Below are 23,589 nucleotides of genomic sequence, written 5' to 3'. Positions count from 1 at the left end.
GCGCAGGGGGCGTCCTGGTGAGCGGCGGCGCGCACCTGCGCCTGCCTCGGCGGCGAGCCAAGATGGAGGCGCTCGCTAGGTGCTGTGAGGAGCAGGAAGAGGGGCGGTTGGGTGATGAGGAAGTTGGGTTTTTTTTCCTCCTAGGGAGTAGGTGTGGGATGTGCCTTGGCAACCTTTGCCCTGGAGTAGCCGGGTCTGATGTGTACACACAGGGTTGCGGTAGCTCGAATGCGGTTCTCCGCTTTCTCCTCAAGTGCCACAGCCTGTAGCTTCTTGCACTGGGACCGGCCTGGTCTCCGGCTGCACCCCTCGCCATGGGGAGCCTCTATTCCGCACCTCTGCGCCCTGCCAGAGCTGTGGGGAGGCGGGACCGGCAGCCCGCCAGGCCTCGGCGCCCCGCAGCCGCCTTGTGGGGAGCCTCTTAAGGCCGAGCTGCCCTGAAGGCGAGTGACATCATGGCATCTTGGGACCTTGGAATGTTAACGCAGAAATGGCACTCGTGTTAGTTTTATACTGGCAGGTGACATAAGTATAGCTAAGGCTAAAAGTTTGAACTTTTACTGTCAGGACTCAACAACCATGCTGGCTGTAAAGATGCTAGAGGAGTTTGCTTCCTTTTTAACTATGAATATTACTGCAGCGTCTGGTAACACGTCAGAACGATTGTCTTAGGTAATCTTGTGTCTTGGTTTAATTCTGAGGTGAATCAAGTATTTTCGTGTAAAGATCTGCTTAGCTACCCTGAGAAAGGTACTCATAAAAGTGCTTACTAGAAAGACTGTAAATACATTGCAATCTAAAGAAAAAAATAATCTCACTTGTGTAATTTTACATGTATTGGCAGGAAGAAAGCATGTAGGTTAATCTACTTGTGTCAACAAACCTTTGAAATTAAGGTCTCTCCCTAGTCTATAAATCTGATAGAAGGAAACTCAGTGCAAACTATCTTTGTGTAGATGTTTCAGAGATGCCTGTGAACTGCTCCTTGCAGTTGAGGCGAAGTATGTCTAGCCAGTTGTCATGTCTCAGTTGGTAGTCAGCAATTAAAAACAAAATCCAGTGCTGAATCATTTTTAAGCCTGTGCCTTTTTTTGTCATACTCCTATCATGCCAAAGGCAAAGAAATTGCAGCTGTCATTCAAGGCAAGACAAGCTGTAATTAGTACAGAGGATATTGTTAACTGTTAAGTATGGTTTGCTGTCAGACAGTGTCTAGGCTAATTCAAGTCTTCCCATCTTTTAGTATGTTTTGGTCTTAGAGTGCAGAAGGTTACACAGAGAATTCACTCTGTAAATTCAGATAAAATGTATAATCCTGGTGTAATGTAAGATAGATTATAGCTATGTGAGCAAGACTTGGATGAAACTTCATATTCTGTTGCTTTGTAATTACAAAATTGAAGAAGAGTTTGCACTGCTTTCCATTTCTATCTTCTACTTCATGCTTTGCTTAATGAGCTATAGGACAGCACAGAAGAAAGTGCCAGTGGCAGAGAACAGTGTCTTCTCCAGGATTTTGAAGCAGTTGGTTTTCCCCTTTTCTTTTAGAGAGAGGGAGGAAGCACTTCCTGAAGACAACTTGTGCTTGAAGCTGTTGTGCAGCTAATTTTATTGCTATAGATTTATGGAGTATCGTCTAAGATAATTTTTTTTTCTGTTGTGCATTCCTGGCATGGTTGGAGTGCCATGCAGTGGGTGTGGTAACATGCTTAAGGAGTAAGGGCAAATTCATTTCAAGTCACTGGAACCAACCTAATAGAAAGTATTAATCACTGGCTTGCTTTCATCACGACAGGCTGATGTATGAGGAAGGAATGTGATAATTTGATTTCAGATAAAGGTAGGGAGAGAGGCAGGCTTTTTGTGCCAGCTGTAACTCAAGCTTATAGAGCTATTTTAGTCACAAGTTCTGTAAAACCTGATTCAGACTTCATCAAACTATTCATGGCACGTTCAACTTCAGCTTCTGTGAAGTTGAAAGACAGGTTAGGTTTCCTAATCTCTGGACTGTTGGGCAAGTTTTTTTGGGAGGCCTTTTGTTTTAATTTATTTGTTTGTTTTGGTGTGGAAATTCCATTGCTGAGTCCACCAGGAAGTATAGTGAGATTCTGCAGTAATTCTTCTTTCCTGTACAGCCCTCCTGGAAGCTGAAATAATTAATTCCAAGAAAAAAGCAGAGAAAATATCTGCCAGCCTATGTTGGACTGTTAGTGATGACCTACCTAAACTCTTTCTTGAATTGGATTGCATGGATTATGCTGCTGACATAAACTCTTCTTTACACTGTCAGTTCCATCTCAGAAGAGTAACTGTTAGATTCATTAAATTGTCATCTGATCTTGTACTGGAGTTGATGAAAGGTTAGGTGGTTTTTGATAAGATGAGAAAAATAAAGGAGGAAAGAGAAACTTTTTATTTAAAGCATGGTAACAGGAAGGTCATGGCACAGAATCTCCTGCTTGCTTCAAAACAAAAAACTAAACCTGTGTTTACAGACTTTGTTTTGGTACCTTCTGCTATTTTGGTACATTAATCTTGCATACCAGTTACGTTTGTCTACAAAGAGGGGAGTTTTCAAAGAAGTGCATATGCTTGGTTAACTGCATTTTTTGCATATTAGGGATGAGTGACCTCAAATTGCTTTTACCTTTCCCTTAATAAGTAAGTGGAGCAGACAAACCATTTGTGACCTAACACATCTGATGTTCACACATGCACATAAATATTGTAGAGTGCTATTTATAGGTGCCCATGAAGGTTTGGAAATGCCTTTCATAACATTTCATTAATGCTCCAGTCCTGGAGCAAAATATGTGAATTAACAAAAGTAACATTAAAGAATTTGAGAAGAGTAATTTGTTGTAGTTTATCTCTAAGAAGCACAATCCATATCAACAGCACTGTACAAATACAAGAGCAAAGGTCATCAAGTAGACCACACTACTAGTGTAGACTCCATTGAGTATATCCCATACTCATCAAGTAGACCCAGTTGAGCTAACTTAATAATAGCAATATTGAAATAACAGCACTATAATAAAATGTGCATTTCTTACCCTGGAATTGTGCTAGTTGTGGGACTTTGTAGATTTTAATTTTGGATTGTTTGGTTTTAATTTTGGGTTGTTTTATTATTGTTTTATCTTAGAGAACCAGTAGTTGGTTTAGTAGTTACTATGGTTTAAAACTATATGCCCATGATAGTACCTTTGGCATTGATGTAGTGATAGAAAAGTCTGTTGCTTTTCTTGTGCAGAAATCAGACATGTATTATAATTCTAATAGTATAGTGGCAGTGTAGGTAAAAGAATGTGAGTGTAGTTCAATAGTGCTCTCCAGCTAGAGACTGCTTATTTGCTGGCTAGATTTTGTCATTACATTTTTTATGCAGGAACCTGGGAAGAATTGAAAAATGTTTCTGCATTAAAAACAGAACAAACCAACCAGACAAAAAAAAATGTACCCCAAAGCAAAAAAAAAAAAAAAAAAGTACTGCAACACTTGGGTTTAGATACCTACTGCAAAGAAGCTTGGGCACAGAAGTCCGAAGTAATGGACACTTCAAATTAAGTTTTTGCTCAGTAAATAACTTACAATGTTAACTGCAGAACTAATGCTCCTTCACCTGTTAAAGATAGAGTTGAACAGATGAGCAACCAGGGAGTTAAGATGGAAGAATTTCTGTGTTCTGATTCTTTGGCTATCAGCAAGATAATTAGCTTTTTCCCATACCACTCCTCATCAAGGCACCTCTAATTGTTATTTGGATACAATATGTACTTACCTGTTGGTGATAATGATTTAAAATTTTAATTTATGAAATATTTTCCAATAAAATATTTTTAGCTTCTTAGGGTTGTGATTTTTTTTATTGTTTTTGGTTGGTTGGTTGTGTTGTTTGGGTGTTTTTTTTTTTTTTTTCCCTCTTTATTTTCTCTAGCTTTGTGGGCAAAGGATGTCTTTCTAACCATCTGCCTGGCAAATAAACATTTGTGCCTGGTGTTCTGTAAATCTTGATTCAGTTCTGGAAACACATTTGAACTTACACAAAATGTTCCCATAAATTGCACATAGGTACCATACCTAGGAATTTGTCCAGATCTAGGTGAGTTGTGTGGAGAGACTTGACTACCAGCAATATATCCCAGTAATCACAGAATGCTAGAGGTTGGAGGGGACCTTCAGAGGTCATTATGCCCAACCCCAGTAATTGAGGACGCCCGGTTGTCTGCAGAATTGGGAATGAAAGCTAGCTCTGGTTCAAACTCCTGGGATTGATGTGCTTGGTAGGCTGGGGAAATTGCCAGAAGGTACCATTACAAAATGATTTCTTAGATGTGAGAATCTGGTGAATTATTTCAGTTTTTCTTACCTCTGCTGAAACTTTTGCTTTTCCTTTTGACTTTCAGCTTGCTCTAAATTCAACCTTCAATGGAGGCTGTGTGGTAAGTTCTTTTTAGAAGTCATGCCATTTGTCTTAGCAGTGGATGGGCTGTAGAATATTTCTATATTTTTTCTTGGTTAGGGCTTTAGTCGTGATAAACTGCTGAAGCTTTTTGAAAATGCTTTCCCAACAAGTCACAAGTTAATATTAACTAATAATTTGCACTCTCTGAGGTTGCTGACTGAAATAATTAAAGGCTTTAAATTCTTTTCTTCCCATTCATTTAGTTATCTATTGCTGTTCAATGACTCTGGATTACTTGAAATCCTATATTTAAACATGGTGTTGCTAGTCACAGCTGACATCTCACTTACAGACTTGAGTAGAGTTTAATGATTTATCTCTTCTGGCTAAAGTGTTCTAAAGAAACCATGCTGATGCTTGGAGTGTATAGGTCAATAGATAACACTTCAGTCTTTCTTTCCTCCAGGTAATGTGTGAACAATACTTGTTTATCTTTCCAGTATTTGCTGAGTATTCCTATTCTAGAACTTGGGAAATTATGACAGATCAAAGGAATAATTGCTCCAAAACTTCACTTGGTACAGATTATAATTTAAATTTTGTTCTATTCTTAAGAGAATCGCATAAAAAGCTCCACCTGATAAACCTTTTGGAATAAGGACTTCGCTTTTAAGCTTGTCTGGAAGGCACCTTATCGCTGTGAGTGAAACAATGCCCTCTGCCAGCGGCTAGAAGCTGCAGCAAAACTGAATGAGTACGTCTGCGTTTGCCTACAAATCAACGTCTTTATACAGAACGGTGCTGATAGATCTTAAAATTATTTATAACTGCACACGTTATGCTTATAAAGCAAATTATTAGGCCTTGTTGTTGTTAATTTCCTATCAAACAATGATAACGTATGAGCTTTAAAGTGAGCAGTTTAATCTTTTATAAACACGCAGCTCCTGTTACACAGCACCCTGCTTCACAGCTCGGTTGGACCACGTTAGCTCTGTGTTCCCTTCTCCAGGGTGTGATACCTGAACACTTGTCAACACGTTGTTTTAGCATCACTCTGAGCGACTTCATTTGCCGCTTTTGTAAGCAGGTCCCTCCTGCCCTGTACTTTTCTCAGGTGCTGTGGCAGAAACCTTGTGTTTAACTTGACCCTTTTCCTGAGCTCGCCTGCGCTTTGCTGCTTGCCTGCTTTGGAACTGCCACAAACAAATGTGTCCTCCAAGGGGCCATGCCGCCCGGTCAGGCTCGGGTGGGAGGAAGGCGACCACAGCACAGGCTGTGCTTCTGTGACCTGCCTGTTGGCGAGAAAAGGAATCGGTTTCGCAAAGGAGAGCTGCTTTCAGCCGGCCCTCTGCGGTAATTTAGCGCTTGTCGCGGGGTTGGGGCCCAGGCTGGTTGACGCTCGGGTCACCCAGGGCCGCTGGCTCGCACTGGGGCAGCCGGTACCGGCAGGGGGCGCTGTTGACTCCCGCTCGCTCTGAGCGCTCTCTGGCTCTCGGTTGCCTCGAGAGCCGGGACGGCACCGGGAGCGCGGCGAGCGCGGGCTCGGCCGGGGGAGACTGTCCCGGCCGTGTCTGCTTCACACCGACCGGGCGGTGACCGCGGGTAGCCCTACCTGTGTGATTCGTGTGTGGCGTTCTCCATGCCCGCTCGGGTTGCAGTGGCAAGGTGGAGTTTGGAACGTCTCGGGGAAGTGTTATTGAACAGTTAATAAAAGCTTTGTTAGGAGGATAAAAAGCTATTATTCTGTCTAGACAATTCACACTCATTTAGGCTTTCTGTCATTGGTGGTGTTATCCGTGTGCACATAAACAAGTCAGACTAGAGTTTGAGCAGGCAGAGGTTTATACACTAACGGTAGCAGAGCATCAGTGATCATTAACCAGTGGTAGTTAGTGGTAGTTAGCTGGCACAGTGTAATTGCCTGGTTAGAAGAGACCTTAAGATCATCGAGCCCAATCATAACCTAATATCTCCCTGTGCACAATGGTTAGACTATGTTCCTGAGATCTTTATCCAGACATCTTTTAAACTCCTTCAGGGATGGTCACTCCATCACCTCCCTGGGCAGCCTGTTGCAGTGCCTAATGACCCATTCAGTGAAGAAAATTTTCCCAATATGTAATCTAAATCTCCCCTGGTGCAACTGAAGTCCATTTCCTCTTGTCCTGTCACTTGTTACCTGGAAGAAGAGGCTGGTCTCCACCTCACTGCAACCTCCTTTCAGGTAGCTATAGAGAGCCATGAGGCCTTCTCTCAACCTCCTTTTCTCCAGACTGAACAACTCCAGGTCCCTCAGGTGCTCCTTACAGGACTTGTGTTCAAAACCCCTCACCAGCCTCACTGCCCTTTTCTGGACACGCTCCTTCTTGTAGCAAGAGGTCCAAAACTAAACACAGTGGAAAAGCACAAGCTAAAGGGAGTAGAAAAGTAGTTCATTTTTTCCATGTGTGTCGCACTTGGAAATACTGAATCCATGAGTTCAGTCACTGTCCCAGTTGTCCTAGCTTTTAGGAGATAATTTTTGCTTCCATTGGCGCAGCTCTTAGTTTCCCTCCTGAGTGATAATACTATGAACTATGAATTCCAATGCGGAGAGATGCACAAAGAAGCAAAAATAATCATGTGCTTAGAGTTCTGACTGTGTGTAATTACAGCTTAATCTTACTATAACACGCCCTCAGAAATCCCAAGCAAATGCCCTTGATGTAGGGATGGTTTGTTATAACGTGGTCTGAAGTTTGTTGTGTTATAGTAATGAAAGTGCCTGCTCGATATATTCATACTTTTACAGATGAACTACTTCTATGCAGATTACTCCATATTCGTTAACATTTAAGGAGCATTCTAAAATTGAAAGTATACAAAATAAAAAAGGGTGGGGTGGAGACACAGGCAAATGTTTGCATACATATTGTTTGCATTAAGAGCAGCAAGAAGAAGGAATCCTTTCTCCTGGTCAGTCTGGTGTAAAAGATCATAGTAATAGGCCTAACTTCTGAGTTATTAGCTATTACATTGTAAACAGAGCTATGGTTTATAGCAGCCTTTCAAAAAAGTCAGTTTACTCTGGATCTTCCTGAGAAGCCTGGTCTGCTGACAGAGTTTGCTGTCTGTAGTTCACTTATTTTAGAACAGAAACAAAAATTACTTAATTCAGTACTTAAACAATGAAACTATAGTTAATCTGATTGTGCCAAAACACTGGTGAGGCCAAAACACTAAATGTGCAATGTTGTTGCAACCATCTTGAGTATTTCATTGTAAAATGATCTTTGTATATCTTTGACATACTGCTTGATAGATGTGGAGTGGCTGAATTTGTGGAGTACTTTTGTGAAGTGCATTGAGATCCTTGGAAGAAGCACAATAGCATTTGTTTTTAATGTCCCTTTAGGTCTGAGAGACATCAGAGTGTGGGTTGGGGTTTCTTTCTCTCTCTCTTTCTCTCTTTCACCCTCACTTTCTCCCTCACTTTCTCTCTCTCTCTCTCTTTCTCTCTCTCTCTCTCTTTCTCTCTCTCTCTCTTTCTCTTTCTCTCTCTTTCTCTTTCTCTTTCTCTCTCTTTCTCTTTCTCTCTCTTTCTCTCTCTTTCTCTTTCTCTCTCTTTCTCTTTCTCTCTCTCTTTCTCTCTCTTTCTCTCTTTCTCTCTCTCTCTCTTTCTCTTTCTCTCTCTTTCTCTTTCTCTTTCTCTCTCTTTCTCTTTCTCTCTCTTTCTCTCTCTTTCTCTTTCTCTCTCTTTCTCTTTCTCTCTCTCTTTCTCTCTCTTTCTCTCTTTCTTTCTCTCTCTCTTTCTCTCTATCTTTCTCTCTCTCTTTCTCTTTCTCTCTCTCTTTCTCTTTCTCTCTCCTTTTCTCTCTCTCTTTCTCTTTCCTTTTCTCCCCTTTTTTTTTCATTGTAAAACTTACCATGGTGCCAGCAATGGAGCATTTACTGCCTTTCATATGTGTGCGAATACTAAACATATGTACTTTTAAAGGAAATTCCAGAAGAATGTGAAACTAGTTTGTAACAATAATTTGTAAGTTTGTGCCCATTGTTTTCAAAAATATGTAAATTGTTACGTTACAGAACTTGCTTTGAACCTAGCTACATAATTAGCTGCACCAAACATCAGTATTCAATTTAGGAAAATTGTAGCCAAGTGTTTTATTAGAATTTCATGGAGAAGGAGAATGCGAACAAAACCATAGAGCAAATAATCTGAAAGGCAGTTAAAAATAATGAAAACCAAGGACCAGTCGCATAAACACACCAGATGAAGACACAGCAAATGAAGATCATGAAAAACAAACTGGAATAAAACCGGGTAAGGCCAGTCCTCATCTGAAAGTAAATAGGGACATCTGCAGTGAGAGCGATGGAACCTTGGTCATTCACATTAGCTGAGGGTCTGGTCTGTGAAATTTATTAAAGGTCTCATGTTTAGGAGGAAATGAGAGTAACAGTGAAGGTTTTTTTGGTCAACTGGTTGTGTAGGGCTCCTACCGAGATTTGGTGTTCTGACAAATGGCCTCCTGCAAATCCAGTTAAGCTGCTTTAAAGTAACCTGTGTGTGCTCCATCCTGCTGTGGAGCTGGCACGCAAAGACCCAAGTCCATACTGAAACTGCTGCAGTTCACAGACTGTGTATTAGCGTAGTTCTGTGCTGCATGAGTTTGTCTGATACTATTCACACTGATGGAATGAGGCTGAAGGACACATCCAGTTTTGCTGACTCGTCTAAGACCGGCAAGCCTGAGCAGAGGACACAGGGCTGGCTGCATCTGAAACTGCTGCAGTCGTGCTTACCAGAGGGAATTCTTCAAGCAGTCAGTGTGATTGATCATAATTCCCTAGATAACAGAAAGAGGCCACTTAGTAGTGTTCCTCTTATTTGATCCTGTAATTACCTGTGCAAGTCCAAGTGTTTGCATCTTCTTACTTTGTCTTGATCAGTATTCCATCTCTGAGCCTTGCCTTTTCCATGGTGTATTACCGTTGTCTTTTAAGGCACTTCAAGCCCCAGCTGGCTTCTACATCCACCATGAAACCCACTTCTACTGGCATCTCAGCACTGTTCTTTCTCATATATATATATACCCTAAAGTGCTTGAGTAGTTTGTTCTGTCAGCTTCATCAGCCCATCTGTTTTTGTCTCTTCTCTCCGTTTCATGTGTGTCAATTCCCTCATGCATTTTCTTAAAAACATATTCATCTCTGCAAGAAATATTTCCTTGCCTCTTTCAAGACTTTCCATTAAGCATGCACACAGAAAAATACAAATCCCAGTCAGTTTCACAAAGTACTGCAAAAGAAGACAGTAATTGTATCCCGACAGGTTCTTGTATGGAATCTCTAGTCAAGGGGTGCTTTCAGAACTTCAGTTTGTGATTTATCCTCCTGAAACATGATGGAAGAGCTTGGTATGTGTCATGGATGTTGCTGGATATAGTCAAAAGGGGAATAAACACTCTTAGTAATAAAGTTAGTGTAAGAACATGTCCAAATTCTGTAGTCAGCTCCTTTTCCTCATGGGGAGTGTCCGTCCAGCTTCCTGTGCTGTCAGTCGCGGTCAGGTGCTAACCTTACAGGAAAATGGTGCTGACAAACAGGGGAAGGTGGAAGAGGGATGAGACACGTAACCCAAAGTGCTCTGCCCAGGGCAGGAACAGACCGGTGTGTTGGTGTTTACAAAAGGCCCGGCAAGGCATTATTTAAAAGAAAAGGTTGATTGTGTGGGTTCCCATGGTGAGGTAAGGAACTGAGGAGAGTTTCAACCCACTCTCTAAACACATTTTCACATCTTTTTGGTAGGAATATCTGCAAGGTGTCTGGAAAGCTCACAGAAGGAAGCTTGTTCTCCAGGAACAGTATCTGCTTGAAGAAGCAACAAGGAGGTCAGTAGTGAGTTTAGCAGAATGGGCTCGGGGCAGGCTTTGATTAACAAAGGATCAAAGACAGCAAATTACATGTCTTCAATAATTGAGATCCTATGGGAGGGTAGGATGGGAGGAGGCAATAAGAGAAAGAAAGATGATGATGAGGGAAAGACTGAGGTTTGTAAGAGGAAGAAGGCTTTAAAAGGATGGTACAGAGCGAGTGAGGCACAAGGAGAAAGGAGGGGTGAGCACTGGATGGGGAAGATGGAAAGGGAGGGAGTCAGAGCACGGAAGAAAATGCCTGAGAAGTGAAGGGTAAGGGTTAGGGGGTCCGGGAAACAGGAATAAACAGGGGGCAGAGGCGGGTGTCGCCCCGTGTGTTTGTCATTGCCCTGCGGCGCGGTGGGGCCTGGAGTAAACCGGCTGGAGTAAGCGAGGGGGCGCTTGGGATGCTCCGTGATGAATAGCAGAGGGTCCGGGCCATGACCGCAGGCTCGGCATGTGTTGGAGCTGCGCTGCACTTTCCCAGCCCCCCTGCCAGGATGAGGGGGGTCGGAGGGAGGGAGGCAGCGAGCGGGACTGGGCGATCGGCATCCAGCAGCAAACAAGCGCTCCCGAGCAGTGGCTTCCTGGAAGCGGAGCCCAGCTGGGTGACAGGCAGCGGCGATAAGGGGTGGCTAATCGGGGCCCTCCCGGCGGGCCCGGCCACTCTGCGCCGCCGACAGACGCCGCGGGAGCGGTGCGGAGTCGCACTGCGCGCCCCGCCACAGGGAGGACAGGTAGGAAGCACCTGGCCGCGGACGACCGCGGAGCCGATCCCGCCGGGGACGCCCGGGGGCAGCCGGGGTGTTGGCCCCGGCTCCGGGAGGGGAAAGGAGGCACCGCAGCGGCGCCGGCGGAGCGCGAGCCACGACCCCCGCCTTGCCCGGCGGCAGGAGCTGCGGGACGGGGACGCGTCGGTAGCGCCGCTTCGGGCGCCTGGCTGAAACGCGGTGTTCGGGACGCGCGGGGCAGCGGGGAGGCGCCGGTACCTCACGTGGAGGTGAGAGCTGCGGGCACCAGGACCGGGGACACGTCACCTCTAAGGAGGGCATGTCACCTATGGGGGGATTTGTCACCTATGGGGGGGGCATGTCAGCTGTAGAGGGGGGAACGTCACCTGTAGAGGGGTGTTTGTCACCTAGGCGGAGGTTGTGCACCAGTAGGGGGTAGGCTCCTTAAGAGGCTGCGGGCATCTGTAAGCAGGAAGGCTTGGGAGGATGCTGACGCAAAGAGGTGCGGTAGCTTTTTATCCAGGGGTAAACATGTTCACACCAGGAAACACCCAGGAACCCCCTGGGAGGTGACCACCTGGCTGGAGCACATGGAAAAGTAGGAGGATCAGGACAGGGTTTATGCCATCCTGTAAGGTTCGAGTTTTGGAGATGTCGTGGTATGGACTGGTTATATTTTAGTTAACTTTTTGTCTGTGGAGAGATTAGATTTTATTTGCTCATAAATACGAATTGAGGTTTTGGGTCACAGCCCAGTTACGTTTTGCTTCAAACAGAGTTTAATTTCCCCTTTCAAAAAGTGTTTTAGATAAGTTGGACCATGTGGAAATAAATTTGTTCATCAACCAAAGAAACTTGAAGGAATTTGAAGAGTAAGCTTGCATAGTTCTTGAGCCATTTCTTGACTACTGAAACAGAGCACGGCACCAGTACTCAAAACTCCTGATTCAGTCATTTCCTTTGTTGGGATCAAGATTTAATCCGTCTCTACCTGTGTTTTCACAGCTGTAAAGTGGGGGTTACACCTATTAATGAGGGACATTACATAGTCTTTATGGAAAGAACTTGATTGAAAAAAAAAAAGGCAACAAACCAAAACAACAGAAGGAGATAATTTGTAAGGGTAGTAAACAACACAAACTATTTCTTAGAGGCCATTTCATGTTGAATGGGGAGATACATCTGAGAATGATGTGGTATCTGAAGGAACATGCCTATTAGAAACTTCTCTGCTATATTGATTTTTCATGCACTTGATCACTTTTGTGCTGCTTCTCTGACTACAGCAGAGTGGATGACATAAGCACCACATGTAGTTGTGCAGGAAAAGCTGCAGAAAACCTGCCAAAATGGGATGGAGATATTACTGAACATCAGGCCAAGCCTACTTTATGCCCTGAGTCTACAGAGAGATTTGTATAAGATATAACACGTATGATATGGTAGTGAACAAGTAGCCAGGTAAAACTTTGCTCTGGTTAGCATCTGGATACTTTTCAGAGGAATTAAAGGGCTTCTCCAGGATGGCAGGTCATATGTTCCTGTCTAGAGCTCGATTCTTAAGTCAGTCAGTAACTGCTGTGAAGCAGTGATGTTTCTGTTAGCAGCATGGAGCCAGGGACAGGGAAATATAGGCCAAACAGTGAGTTATGTAATGGTATTCCCTAAGGGGTAGTATAAAGATGAGATGATTTCCTTCTGTCAAGACAAAGAGCAGCCGTGCAGTTGCTCTGCAATGCTCACTCTAGCCCTGGGTTCCTTAGGAGCAATCCAGGCAGGGAGTTGAAATCCTGTAGTATCAGATCCACGAATATCACTTTATTCCCTCCTACAGCTACTTTCTTCACAAATATTCCTTTGCAATATCCTCATAAAGAACCTGAGAAGTGGAATAGAGCCACTATGGCTAGAGAGGGAAAAGAAACTCGGTCTATGGGGAAGGCAATGTTATGATTTGAATGTGTTTCTTTCTCGGAGGTTTGAGGAGTGATAATGTTGAGTTGTAGTGCAGCAGGACTAAATGGAGGTTCTGTTTATAGAAAGTTTTACAATATGAAGCAAGGGAGTGAGAGCTGTCTCAGAAGGTTTGTAATTTTGCCATTTGGATGAAATAAATAGAAAAGCTAGACTGGAAGTGAAGGAGATATTTTATGTAGAATGGTAGGTTTAATATTAGTAAAATATACACAGTCTTAGCCAAAAAGACTGAGGAAAAGGGAACAGACAGAGCTGAGTTATCCAGACTGTAACTGGCCAGAACTGGATTTTGGAAGGTGATTGGCTGGTGACAATCCAAAATTATACAGGCAGAAAGTCTTGCAGAGCACATCAGCTGGCCTTTAATGTCTACAAATACTCTGGGTGCTGGGTTTAATTCTGATCACAAGATTGTGCCTCCAGAAGTACAAACAGTGTATATATATATTTATGAAATACCAGGGTTTATCCACTTTTTTCAGCTTTTCCATTTCTGTTGCCAATTTGTTCTCCCTGAGCACAGGTTGCTTTAAACCAGCATGTCTTCAAAGACAGAATGTCTGAAACCCATAAATTTTATTTGATTCTCAGGAAAAAAACCCTCTGGTTTTCATCCAGTCAATGCATTCAATCATTTTTAATTTAGAGGATTAGAAGACCAAGACTATCTTGTTTTCTCTGTCGCTAACACAGAAAATACTGTAAGAGTAGTCAGGAAAGTGATCTATATGTAACTGAGATAGATTGGAATTTAGTGCTTTCATATTAAATAATGAGTTTGTCTCTTAGGCAGCCTGAAATGCAATTATTATTGCAAAAGTTACTGTGTCACTGATATTTTGTGGCTCTCAGAAGTGTTCTTTCCATTAATTCATCCTTGTTCTCCTTGATGAAGTGGCAAACATCTATTTTCATTATTTTTTTAACTTCTGCTACTCCAGGCTGAGTTCAGTGAATGTAGTAGCCCTTGCAACTTGCTGTGGGCCTTATATGAAGAACTCAGGCCCACAGTAGAGTTTGTGTCTTGAGGTGTAAATCTCAGTTGCACAGTAAAATGCTCATAATAGCTTTCATTGGCTTATAGTCATGTAGTGTGACATTAAGATTTCAGACTGACTTGTCAGGATTATTGGTAATGAAGAAAACTATTCACCTGTTGAGTTAGCTGTAAACTTTTATTCTTGTTTTTCTTTTCCTTTCTCTGCAACTGAATTGCTCAGACCACATATTCTGAGAATGCTGGGATGCCCTAGACTTACATTAAGCATCAATAGATTTTTACAGTTTAGGTAAGGTCAGTAAGATCTATTGGTCCTCAAGAGCTCAGAGAGGCATGGGCTGCAGTACAGGTAATTGATAACAAGGGCATCTGAATTTAGCAGACACTTCAGACACGTTGGCCTTGTGCTCTTGACATATCTCTGGTGATAACACAGTAATGTTTACATAGTACTGGGGAGAGGATAGAAATCAGTATCAATCTTTCTCCGTTATGTAGAAAGATTTACATTTATGATTAGGGAATGAAATGTAACATGAGCTGAACTCTTTCTTCCCTTATTTCATATGGCAGGTACCAAAGCACTCCTCATATTGTTTAAAAAGAGCTGGCTCACAGAGTGTGTGCTCACCACAAGAGTTTTCTCTAACCTTTGTAGAAATACTTTTAAATTTGTGCTGTTGAGCTGTGCCTAAACATCAGTAGCTAATATTCTGTGCAGCTATGAAGGTGAGAAGAGTTTTCTGGTTACATGTATGTGCAGATGTCTGTCTGCTTCACATTCTTGCAGACCAGAAAAACAACATAACCTACTACTTTTGGGGTAGTTAATGTTCTGGCCCAAAATTATAGCACCAGATGTGTTGCCACAGAAACAATTTAAAGGGAGAAGGAATTATGAGCAAATTGTCTTTCTAGTGGAAAATGTTTTAGAGCCTCTCATTGGCTTCTTTGTGTGTTCTATGTGTACACAGCAGTGAATAAGGGAGAATTTTGGGGTCTTTTTTGTTTCCTACATCTGTTAGTGTTTTAAAATCCTCTATACAAGGTTGAAAATTGAGAAATATTCTATTATGGGCAGGAGTTACGTACCTCAGAGACATCTTTTATTAAATCCTGACTCATTTTTAGAAACTTTTTCCTTGAAGAGAGTGCAGTGTGCTAGCTGATTTACTTAGCTCCACTTGCAACATGCTTTGGAAAAAAATTTCCAGTAATAGTCGTTTCTGTGAAAGTAAAAAAAAAACATTTGACTACATAAAATTATTCCAGATTCTGATGCTGAGATTTAGTAGCACATTCTTACTTACTAAAATTGAGATGCTGATGAAAATAGGGAATGCATATAGGAAATATTTTGATTTAATCTTGCCTAGGAAGCCCCAAAGCAGCCAAAGCCCTTGATTTTAGCTAGTATTTCTTTTTTCTCAGAATGGTTGCCACAGGATACTCTATTCAACTTATCCTTTTCTCAACTGTTATGAAAATATTTGTCTGAACAAAATGCAACATGAATTACCTTAATATAGCCTTTTAATTATTGACCAAGAAAAGCACCTTTATCCTAGAGTTTTGCATACTGTTTGGGGTAGAATAACAAGAAAAACATCTAGGAAGGCCACAGCTACAGCAGAGCAGGTTGGCACATGTATTAGTTCTGTCAGAAACTCTCCAAATGTGGATACAGCTAGTATCCAGAAAAAAAAAAGTCTTCTACAATTTATGCTGATTTTTGGTCAAATTCATTTAAAGTAACAAGAATGCTGATGGAATTGTGTCTGCACTAGGATTTCAGTTTTACCATAGACATATCATAAAACACAACACCTGTAACTAGCATTGCTGAGTGTTCCTTGTATAAGCTAGAGTGAAAAATCTGGGGAAATTTAAAAAGGCCAAAATCCACACATCCACAAGAGATTTGTTTCCACACTTCTCTGACTTTCATGCATTTGGAAGGTCTTTCTCCCTGCAGATTTTGAAATACTACTGGCTGGGAAGCTGAAGGAAGCATAACTTCTTTTTATCTCATCAAAAGCCAAGGTGAAGTTCATGTCCCCTTGGAGTGATGGAAAATTTTGACCATATGCATCTGTATGGATAATGGTACCCTGTGATTTTGGAGGATGGTGGACATAAATCTGAGAAGCCTTCTTTTATAATTAGTTTGTTTAGTATTTTCCCTCTGTGAAATTATATCTTTTAAATATTTTTTGTAATGCAACCATACTTTTAATTGCCCTCAGCTTGGAAATATATAATTTATTCCCTTTGTTACTCATTTTTTGATATAAATCTGAGATACTCACTTTTCCATTGATAAACATTGTTTGTAACAGAAATATTGGAAGCTATCCGGGCATGGTAGTGTTAGGAGCAGTTACTTATGCTTATGGAAATAGTTTTACCTTGGTTTAAGTGTTCTACAGGAGCAATTTGTGGCAATCTTACCAGGTTTGAAACTAGCCTGCATGCCATGCCACACATCTCAGTTTTGGCAAGTTCACAGGCATGCACATCACCAAACAAGATCTGCCACAGCGATAAGAATTTAGTTTCTCTCCTGCATTCCTTATTCAGGCAGAACTCCAGTTCTGGGTGTGGAAGGAATGCAGAGCTGGGCCTGGAGCTTTTGTCTGCACAGGTTAGACATGAACTTTCAGTGTAAAATTTGGATCTGAATCTGCATCCATGTTTCGCTGGAAGACCACAGATATTTGCATCCAGCTATCTGGTTTGGATGCTCTTTGGGCTGGAATCAGCCCTTGTGTTTGCAAGCTGATCCAAACATCCCCTTAATTAGTTCACATCCCTTTTGTCTAATCCTATGAGAAGATAGGTTGGCCTTTTTTAGGCAGTAGAGCTTTCTTAGACAGATGTTGTAAACTAGAAATATATAGGTGCTTATAATTTCTTTAAAGTGTCCTTTGGGCCTGAAATTTCTTGTGTTTGGTTTCAATCCAGTATTGAATAAGACTGGAAAGTCTGAATAATGTCAGTTGGGCTACATTTGAGTTAAGTCAAGTGCATTTTAAAACTGTGTCCTTTCCACTTACATTTTTTCCATAATTCTTTGCACTTACATAACCTCTGCCTTATTATTCAAATTGCCACAGGCTTGAAGAGGGAAAACCCATTCTCCAATACTGGGCTTCAACAGATAAGCAGTGAGACTATTTAAAGACCTTGTTGTGCTTTATAATCTTGATGTTTACTGCTTTAGTGTTAACCATGAACAGGTTTATTTTTCTGCTGGTGCAGACCAAATGTAAGGTAAATAACCTCCAACTTACCTCTGCACCGCAGTTCTGCCACTTTTACATTATGTAATTGAAAAGAGTTTAGAAGTTTTCTCAAGATTATAAGTAAAGATTTTGGTTGGTGAGATCAGCAAAGCTTAAATAGTAGGCCAGGGTTTTCAAAAAGCTTTGATACACAGAGGTACATGTGATCAGTTACTGCAGTAGAGTGTACCTGCTGGGTAACTGCATGTGAAAATGTGGATAATAGTTGATATATACAGAAAGTTCACAGAAAAGGTAACTGATCTGTAACAAGTTAATTACCTATTTTTTTTTACAATGGAAGATAAAAGAGAAGAGCACTTAAAATGGATGGATCATGTCTAAATATGCATCAGTTTAATTCCATCATCAACATCACATCTTTAGCCTCGTTGTTGTGAAGATCTATCTATAACTGCACATCACTGTGTGTCTTGTTTTGTGCTTTTAGCATGATGATAGATGCCCAGACTTTATGAAAATCTGTCATTGGACTTTTGCTATCTGTTGTCTCAAATGGAAGCCTACACTGTGATCTTCAAGGTAGTGCCATCCTTGAAGAGTCCTGCATGTAGAAAGCTGATGGGAAATAGTACTTTAATTAACCAGAACTCTCACTGAAACAACAGAGCTATCCTTTGTGTAGCTTTACTGAAGTCATTTGGTCTTGTTTCTGATTCTACTGAGGCTGAGTTGTACCCCTCCCTTTTTCTGAAGTGTTCACATGCCAGTGTCTTGTGCAACCAACATAACTTGTTAACAAATAAAGAATTTAACCTTAGAAACTCACTGCAGGCATCCCAACTGTCTGCAAACAAACATCAGAAGTGCAAAACAAATAAACAATGGTGCAAAGTAGCTCAAAATTGCAGAACTTGGGTTACTCGGGAACAAAATCACAAATCTAAAGAGGATGTACTCTGCAGGAGAATGCTTGGATGAGAAAATGTATTGTATCTTCTGGTGAAATCTCCTGACAGAATTTCTGTGTCTGCCCAGCCTTGCATCTTTTCTCTAGAGCTGCAGTAACACCTGGTGAATCTTTCTCTTGTATGTGTATAAATTTAATGGCTCTTAGTTTAATTTAAAGCAATGAGCAAGTATACTTTGACTTCTAGTTGTCAGATTATCTTTACAATATGGTAAAACTGTAGTTTGTTGTAAAATATCTCTCCTGACTAAGCCAAGTCACATGGAGCAAACCACCATTTTTCTATTATAACACTGACTGCACTGTCTGCCATTACCTTGTCAGGATCTGGATTTAATTCTGAACCTGAATTAGTATGTTGTTGGAATCACTTGTCAGCATGTATACTTTGTATCTGAATGGTCATTTCTGACTTTTGAAGATCACCCAAGAGTGATTTTTCTGCCAGTAAGTTCTCCAGGCTGTACATTCTCAATGTCATTTCTGTGGAGGATCACAAATGTGAGTTCATAAGATCAATGATCCGTGCACTGATGGTTGGAGGGTCATATTGCAAGTGTGGGAAAACTGCCAGGGGACACAGCACATCACAGGGACATTCTGTTCTATCTTCTGCCTCTCCAGCCAGGCAGGGTTCCTCCTTAAGGGAAGGTGTTATCACTGTTGTGCTCATAGCACCTCTCAGCATTCTGGACACTGCTGCCATCGTCTGAGGCTCATCTGGCAAGGTGCATGATGACTATGTCTTTCACAAATCATGCCTATCTGATGCCAAAAAAAAAAGGCAGATTAGTACACATATAGTGCCTTTGAAATCACTGGACTCATCACAGCACTGTGATATTTAACTGTTTTGCCTATGTGTTGTCCTGAAATTTAAAGGTCTTTTCTGGTGATCTCATCCATTACCAGGACTCCTTAAATTATCAGTCAAGCAGCAGTGATGTATGAGCTATGCATCTGGCCATCCAATTTTGTGTTAGACCTCTCTGAAGGTCTAATAACTAGAAGTTGATGCAAATCTGTCATTTCCTTACATACCACATTCTGAAGGTGACTCTTGTTTGTCCACGTTCTATTCTGACAGTAGAAGCTGAGAACTAAGGATCAGTATGTACAGTAAACTGATTAATACCTTGAGTCTTTTGCTCATTGGCCTTAGGAAAGAGCTTTTCATAGGCTTCAAACAGCATGCATGTTAGCATTGCTATTCACTCCTTCCATGATGAAAGGGAGCTAAGAACTTCCTTACAGAGGACACAGTTTTTATCAAGTGGCACAATCCTATTCTGCAAGAGTGGTCTCAACTCTGACTGTGTTGTAGGTGAGTAATAGAGTCTGGGTAACACAGACTAAGTCCATTTACATCACAAAAAGTAAATCTTGGTTTATGAGGCTTGAAGGACTTACCCACAGATTTTTTTGTCAGCTGAGAACTGGAGTTGTTCTATACTTGTGTGCTGAGGGTTAGCCACACTAACCTTCATTCTGCACTTAAATGTACTTCTATAATGATCTCATTGAGAGTTTCTAATGATGTAGGCATATGGCATTAAATGGTTCTGCAGCTGTGTTGACATGGCAGTGTTGCCTGCTAATACAATTTATTCTTTTCTCTGCAGTACATCTGCACTGGCAAAGTCTTTGTAGTATCTAAAAAGACACAAGTAACAAGCCCCTTTCTGTAACTGCTATCTCTGTCTATGTTGCAGATTCCTATCCTCAGCTCAATTGAGTAAGGACTGAAAAAATGTTTCTTTTATCAACATGGCTGCATTAGCAGAAAGTGCAAGTATAGAAGCAGTTATAGCACAGCATAAACTTATGCATGTGTTAGCATTGCTTGGGTTTAGGGCTGAGAGGTAGTTTTAACTACACTAATGGAAAGCACAGGTTTGCTGAGTTACTCCATTCATTCTAGGAGAACTTTTGTACTACCCAACACCAGTAATCTGATAGCAGTGAGTGGTAGTACAGGCACACAGGTTTCACATTGGATGATTTGTTTACATTATCTACAGACTACTAATACCTCTCAAAACTATATGAGGTGAACTAAACCAACAAAGCTTTCTAGTATAACTGGACAGATCTGTGTTAAAAAACTCTGGCATAGCTGCGTGCACTAAGAGGAATGTTAAAAAAATGAAATCCATGAAGGTTTAGCAATGCTGGCAAAATACTTGCAGAATACTCATTTTGCCAGGATTGCCTGTGTCTTTCTTGGAGGGAGGTGGAAATGGACTGGCAGAAGACCTCAGCTATCTCTTCTGTTGGAGTTTTGTTGTTGTACTTAACACATAGATGCTGAGTAAACCAGTCTGAGTTCTAAGAAAAACTTCTTGTGATGATGAAAAACATGAAACACTAACCAGATGTGGCTGCTAGCTGCAGTAAAAGCTTTGAGTCCTCAGGGAACAAACAACTGGGTTCATAGTCTCTGAAGAAGTTTGAGACAGAGAGCTGATGGATTTTTTTGTGCACAAAAGTGAAATGCAGTTTCATGAGTGACTCTGGCCGTGTTTGTTGATGATATTCATAACATTTCAAGGGGCCTTAACATTAATTCAGCTTTTGGCCTAAATGTTGAAGTGGTTTGATCTCAACTGGTCCTACTGAGCAACTACTGCTCAGCACTTCCAGTTATGTCTGCCTTTTTTTCTCCAGTGAGTAGCTCTCTTGTGCTTGGGCTGGGTGATGCAGAAGAGCCTGACATTTCCAGGAATTTATTATCTCTGGCAGAAGTCTTGTTAATGTCAGCTATTGATAAGTGGGAAAGTAAACATGTGGCTGATCAGGCAGGGTGCTTTCAGTGACTTACCACTAGTCTGATTTCATGCCACAGCACACATGGTCCTCCAAAGAAAAGTTTTTCTGCTAATAACACTTTTCAAATATTATTTTGAATATATGGTTTTGGTTATAAGTCATCTACTTCTTGGTCTTTTTTTAATGCAGAAAGTTCTTTTTCATGTTTACAAATTTCAGTCACATTAGAGAGATCATTTTCTTGTCTTGTGAGAATTACTTGTGATTTAAGTGTCCCAACTGTATTGACCTTTAATGAATACGGAAAGGGAGTTTTCACATGTCCAACTGGATTCTTTCTATTTGCTGACTGTGAAATGTTTGAATTGAATAGCAGTAACACAACCAGAAGGCTGAAGAAAGGAAGTTTATAAAGGCCAAAGCAAATCTGCAGTAATTTGTTCGGATGGAAGGCATCTCCACTCTCCTTTAGTGAAGTGTTGTCAGAACTGTTTATGTGACCTCTCCCTACCCAGCTTCCAGGAAAATAACTGCTTTAGAAAACACACTTGAAACATGAGTCTTTGGTAAGCTGTCGTTTTTAGGCTGAACTAGGTTTAAGGGGCACTCCATGGAGTCATGATCATTGTAGATTTTGCAGTCTTTCCTGGGCAAACCATGTCTAGAAGTCAGTACAGAAGTTTGACTCTTCTGATTCTATGTTTTCAAAAGAGTTCAGCTGTAATTCTGTTTAGGCTTGAAATAATCCAAAGCTGTCTTCTAGGCAGAACCAGACTGACGCAACTTGAATATCTGGCTTAAAAGTAAATGGAGTCCAGTTCAGACTGCATTTTGCTTGACTGCTTGTTTCACCATATGTATCCTAATATACATTAGTCTTTCAGCTGTTTCCAAAGCCATCTCCTTTTGAATGTTTAATATTTAAAAACCAATTAGTTCCTTTTTTGTTTTGTTTGGATGGTTTGCAATTAAGCATTCTTTCAAATGGGCTTTATTTAGCTAATTTTGACACAAAAATAAGCTCCAAGGGAATGAAGTGAAGTTCAAGCTAGCCAGTGTTTATTTTTATTATTAATAATTTATATTATGGTTGTCCCCAGGGGAACTAGGGCCCCATTAAACCCAGTTTCCTCTGCATGTAATGACTGTGTCTCACAAAACCTTATACAGCAGTAGATGCATTTTTGCTCCTGTGGCAAAGGACCCTCTCTCTACTGCAAGGGTGTGTAGTGATTAAGATCATATAAAAATATTTTGTTTAAAGAAGCTTAAGCTAGAAGGAAAAGCTGCTACATCTTTTCTATAGAAAGCCATCACTAATGCATTTTTCCAGTCTGAGTGCCAAATCATGACTACAAGGGTCTTGTTCATCCTCTCTGAAATTATGGCAAAGCTCCCAGTGACTTTGATGAGAGCAAGATTGAGCAGAGAAGTGATGGTCTGAAAACTCTTATCTGTCTTCAGACTAGCAGCAGAATACAATTTATATTTGAAGAACACACTGATGGACAAAGTTAGTTAAAAAAATAAATCCATGCTTAGTCAGATTTCTGTCAGAAGTTAGGGTTTTCACAGCATCTGATCTTAAATAATTGGTCTATTTTATGTCTTGAAAACAGGTGAGTTAGAGTCTTTTCACACTGCTAAATGCAAAGGAGATAACTGGGCCAAGCCCTGAACTTCTGTAAGAATTGGTTTGAATAGGGCTAGAGCAGCTCATCCATAGGATCTGGCCTGCTCTCTCTGGGATGCTTCTGTGAGTTCAGGGAGTAGGACGGACACTGGCACAAGCAAGGTTGTGAGGTGGAAGTGTTTTGAAGCTAGTGGAGCAGTGTAAATTTTCATCCTCAGCAGAACTGCCATCCTTCTCCCCTCCCCTTACGTGGAAGCATCAGTCTTTTCTGCACTCTTCCCATAATTCCAAATGCAAAACTAAACAGGAGTTTTCCTGACCTATCTGTTCCATATTCCTTTCCTCATTAGTTTAAAGGGGGTAGAACATCTGTTTCCAAGTGTAGCTGTGTCATTAGTATGTAGGCCTTGGTTATATGTTGGTTTGGTTGTTGGTTTCCCCCCCCCCCCCCCATACAAAAATCACTAAATCTGGTCATTTAAGACACAGATTTTATAGGAGCTAGAGTTGGGCTGTGCAAAGTTCACCTCATAAAAAACAAACCCAAACCAAATAAAAGCAGGGAATAACAGCATAAAAAATGTGGTCTGTGAATGTCAGAGCATATGTGTTAGGAATTGGTAAGAAACGAAGGGCAAAGTACAAATATATTCACATATGTTTGAAGGTTCTTGGTTTTGTTTGTTTGTTTGTTTGTTTTTCCCACAAGTAAAGTTTACATGCTTATGGAGTACCTACAGAAAGGGAACATTATTACAGAACCAGTGCTAGAATTTCTGATAGCTCTTTTGTTAGTAAATATGAGTTCAAGTCTGTGCTAGGAGGAGTAAATTCAGACTAGATTAAATGTTCAAACATAACAACTAATTTGTTGATGCTTCAGCTCTTAGCTGATCAATGAGATTCATCCTGAATTGTTTTGCTTTTGACATATCTGAAAATTACTTCCTCCT

At 41.1% G+C, this 23,589-nt stretch overlaps 1 protein-coding gene and 1 long non-coding RNA gene across 4 annotated transcripts in view; both read left to right on the top strand.

Moving 5' to 3' along the window:
• The first annotated feature begins 393 nt into the window (after positions 1-393).
• On the top strand, positions 394-10,288 carry LOC135188262 (uncharacterized). Of its 2 annotated transcripts, none has more exons than XR_010307637.1 (3): positions 394-672; positions 4,410-4,445; positions 10,205-10,288. It is a non-coding gene; the product is annotated as an uncharacterized LOC135188262 (long non-coding RNA). The 2 variants fall into 2 exon arrangements; XR_010307636.1 differs by lacking the exon at positions 10,205-10,288 and adding an exon at positions 5,024-6,179.
• A 684-nt stretch (positions 10,289-10,972) lies between these two features.
• Positions 10,973-23,589, top strand: part of RIPOR3 (RIPOR family member 3) — a 52,712-nt gene continuing 40,095 nt past the window's right edge. For both annotated transcript variants that reach the window (XM_064167857.1, XM_064167858.1), the window contains exon 1: positions 10,973-11,311. The gene's annotated coding sequence lies outside the window, so the exon portion shown is untranslated. The remainder of the gene's footprint in view (positions 11,312-23,589) is intronic.

The sequence above is a fragment of the Pogoniulus pusillus genome, chromosome 29 (assembly GCF_015220805.1).
Source record: "Pogoniulus pusillus isolate bPogPus1 chromosome 29, bPogPus1.pri, whole genome shotgun sequence".
NCBI lineage: Eukaryota > Metazoa > Chordata > Aves > Piciformes > Lybiidae > Pogoniulus > Pogoniulus pusillus.
This window is presented reverse-complemented; position numbering and strand designations above follow the sequence as displayed.